At 42.1% G+C, this 4346-nt stretch overlaps 1 pseudogene; it reads left to right on the plus strand.

Annotated features, from left to right (window-relative positions):
* The first annotated feature begins 1601 nt into the window (after window positions 1-1601).
* LOC106337351 lies at window positions 1602-3788 on the plus strand (annotated as a pseudogene).
* Window positions 3789-4346: the final 558 nt, after the last annotated feature.

The raw sequence follows: 4346 nt of genomic DNA on the forward strand, positions 1-4346 counted from the left end.
TTACCATGTATGAGGTTCAGTCTGAAGAAGAGATACAGTATATGTCTCGAGTTCCTTATGCTAGCGCTGTAGGAAGCTTGATGTATGCAATGGTCTGCACAAGACCAGATCTGGCACATGCAGTCAGTGTGGTTAGCAGGTTTATGGGACAACCTGGGAAGGAGCATTGGGCAGCTGTGAAGCGGATTTTCCGGTATCTGAAGGGTACATCTGATGTTGGTCTCATCTATGGATGCGACAATCCGCGATTGGTAACAGGCTATTCCGATTCTGATTATGCTGGAGATGTAGACTGCAGAAGATCTATGACCGGTTATGTGTTCACCTTGGGTGGCTCTGTGGTTAGCTGGAAGGCGACTTTACAGTCTACAGTGACATTGTCTACTACTGAGGCAGAGTATATGGCGCTGACAAAAGCTGCGAAGGAAGGAATATGGCTTAGAGGATTGGTTAATGATCTCGGTTTGCATCAAGATCAGGCTATTGTATATTGTGACAGTTTGAGCGCTATATGCTTAGCCAAGGATCAGGTTCATCATGAGAGAACGAAGCATATTGATGTGAGGTATCACTTCTTGAGAGATGAGAAGCGAATTGAAGTGAAGAAAGTAGGAACTGCAGATAATCCTGCTGACAGGTTCACAAAGCCGGTTCCTCACAGCAAGTTTAAGCATTGCTTAGACTTGCTAAACATCTCAAACTGTTAGTATGGCCCTAAGGGGCATATGGCCCGAAGGGGCATCTGGTCCGCAAGGATATCTGGCCCGTTGGGGCATCTGGCCCATCGGGGCATCTGGTCTGTAAGGACATCTGGTCCGTAAGGACATCTGGTCCGTAAGGACGTCTGGTCTATTGGGACATCTGGCTGATAACGAACGTCTGGCTCTAGTTGAGCATCTGGCCGTTAAATGGCGTCTGGTTCGTCTAAGCAGCACATCTGGTCCGAAGGGACATCTGAGGCAAAGAGAGAGATGGTACATCTAGCGCAGAGAAGCGCATCTGGTACATTTGGCACTTGAAGGTGCATCTGGTACATCTGTTATTGAGAGGATTCAAGTCAAGGTGGAGAATTGTTGATATGCCTTGAATCTGGATGTTACATCTACGCGATGGATGTTACATCACGTACATCATACCGACTCGGTTGCATCAAGAGCGTTGCATCAAGTTATTATGGATGTTACATCTGATCGTGGGCTTAAGCCCATGAGTCCGTTTAGTCTAGGGTTTTAGATACGAGATGTTACTATATATATCTTGTATTCGAAGTAACCCTAAACTTGCACTCTGTAAACTCAATATCGCCTCTAATAATAAGATCTCTCTTTGCCCGTGGACGTAGCCAAGTTGGTGAACCACGTTAAATCTCTGTGTCGTTGTTACATCGTTTTTATTCATCTGTTTCCGCATCTGTTTCTTCTCACAATTGTTACAACAGAAACTTTCCAAGGGATTTGACAGAGGAGATTCTCAATAGGGTTCCTGCTAATTCTCTGTCACGGTTTCGATCAGCTTCAAAACAATCGCACGCTCTATTAAAATCTTGGAGATTTGCTAGGAAACACTCAGCTTGTACACAAAAGGAGGAGCCTCTGAGTATCATGTTGATTGATTATAAGGTATTCTTAGTAAGGATCAATCTCCATGGACTGCAGCACAACGATGTTTCTCCATCTGTTAAGGTAGCATATCATTTCAACCTTAATGCTTCACCAGTCGCTATAGATAACGTCTTTCACTGTGACGGCTTATTGCTATGCACCATAAAGGATAACAAAACTCGTGGTTCGGAATCCATGGTCAGGGGAAACCAAGTGGGCTTGACCTAGAGACATGTACAAGTGGGACGACTACTATGCTCTCGGTTACGATAACAAGTTCTCCCGCAAGCAGTACAAAATCTTGAGAATGGATCTTCAAGTGATATTACCAATCAAAAATGAGTACGAGATTATATGAGTTAACCACTAATTCTTGGAGAGTACTGTAACGACCCCGATTTTGGTTTAGTAGCTCATGGTTTGATTTAATTTATTTGATTGAGCCTAACCATTAATGAACCGAGTTATATACCCATGTGTATATATCATAGTTCTACCACCTTGCGCTATCATCGTTACCCATCTCCTTCACTTCCTTGTTTTATCGTTTATCACCATGGATCTCGTGATGGAGATGCTTGGAACGTTTAACCAACAGAAGGAGTAGCAACACCGGAGCCACCATTCATCACAAACCACCGCTCGTTTGATCCATAACTCGATGGGGATTAGTCGTGTGCTACTGCCACCATGAGTCACCACCATCACCATCCTTGATCGGAGTCACCTTCGTGGCATTGGGAGCACCATTGTTGCTTTAGTTGGAGTTAAAGTAATGGAAACAAGAAGTTAAGCTGTAGAGAAGTGATGTGCTGCACCGGATCTATGGCGTCCACCCCGACCAACCACACGAGCCGGAGTTGTTGAACCGAGAGGTTAAGACGTGGAGAAGACGCACGAGACCGGAGCCGTCGTATCATACCACCACCACCAGCATCACCAGCCATGCCATTGCCGTTGGTCATAGTAGATGGAGCCCGTATTATTAAACGTGATAGTTAAGTGGTATCTCATTTATTACTTGTCTTGCAAGTAATCTTGGTATCATAAACCTTAAACGTGTCATGTCATGCGTAGGAAGCAATCTGGACTTTAGTGTAGCTTGTTAAAGAAGTAATTCTTTCTAAAAGTCTAGACCGAGTCTTAATGGACAGAGAATCAGTAACCAAGCATCTCCAATCCATCTCCAATTTTGGCTAAGGTGAGGGTCTACTTCCGAACTTCTCGTACACGGCATAGGGACTTGAATAAGTATAATTTATTTCTAATATATTCCGTCTGTGTGAAATCGAGACTGTCATTGCTTGTTTAGTTTTTAGGTTCTTTGCTTAAACCGGATATAAGGGTCTAGATGGTTCAACGTGATTGTTTCATTTAGAATTGGTGAATAAAAGTAATTGTTTATGAGGAGTCATGAGATTGTTAGCCGAATACAGAGATGTACTTCTGTAGGTCGGGAGTTTGTGTTGAGGTTTGCTACGGTCAGCTTAGTCGACCTGTTGACCGTAGCCTAGAGGTCGATAAGCGTCTCCGGGGGGTGTGTATGGGCACTAGTCCTATACAAGAAGCCTCTTATAGGGGGAGACCTCTATTTGTTTCTTGGGTACTTTAGGTGTCATGGTTGTCATATGTTAGGATTAAATTATATTTATTCGGAGTGCTATGTCCAAGTCCATGGACTTCGGGTTTAGCATCCCATACCTCACTGAGTGACTCTCCTGTTACTCACTCCTCTTTCTTCCACATTTCAAGTGAGACAGATGAGTATATGATATTTGGACGAATTGGTGCTACTGGGCTTTTTATTCGATTTTTATTTGCGCTTAAAATGAGTGGAGGTTGTGTATATGGGCTATTTTATTATGAGGTATTGTTGGTGGCACGCTGTTTTCCAGATAGGAGGTGACGGGTGTCACAAGTACTTGGTGTAGTGATTGGTTTTTATCACAATATAGTCGTGGCATCTCTGTGAAGGGAAATACATATTGGCTTGCTACTCAACCACAGAGTCCACACAGTAATTTCTTACTCAGTTTTGATTTTTCAGCCAAGAGATTTAATAATCTATCTCTGCCTCAGCCTTTTCCATTTAATATATCAGCTTTATCTGTATTTAAAGATGAACAGCTTTGTCTGTTAGGCAGTTTTTACAATGAAGATACTTCACATGTATGGGTGAAACACTAGTCCTGGATCGGTCATGTCATGGAAGGTCCTAACAGTGAAAGCCAAAAGTGGGATAAATAAGAATAGGTTTAGTTTATTGGCTGACGGGGAGAACAAAGGTGTAAAGTATTGCAATCATTACACGAACTTGAATCACAAATTAATAAGAAGTCCTTCTCTTATTCAATCAATTCAAACTCACAAGATCACAAATCACCAAAGCTCATATGTTATGTCACAAGCTTGACATCTCCATATATATAAAATATAAAGTCCTAAACACATTCAATATAGGATAACAAGATAACTCCTAATCATCATAGACTTTCCTATTTTATATATGTAGCTTTATCTCCAAGCTATTCCAAGCTTATCCCAACATCCTCCCCTTTAAGCTTTGAATCATTTTCTCCAACAATTTTAACTCCAATCAAACTTTTCATCTCCTTGAACTTAAGTCTTCCAAGTGACTTAGTCAATATATCAGCTCGTTGTTCATTGCCCGGAACATGCTCAACTTCAATTTGATCTTTCTCAACACACTCTCGTATGAAGTGGAATCTTCTATGTATATGTTTG

Source organism: Brassica oleracea, chromosome C1, assembly GCF_000695525.1.
Source record: "Brassica oleracea var. oleracea cultivar TO1000 chromosome C1, BOL, whole genome shotgun sequence".
NCBI classification, from domain to species: domain Eukaryota; kingdom Viridiplantae; phylum Streptophyta; class Magnoliopsida; order Brassicales; family Brassicaceae; genus Brassica; species Brassica oleracea.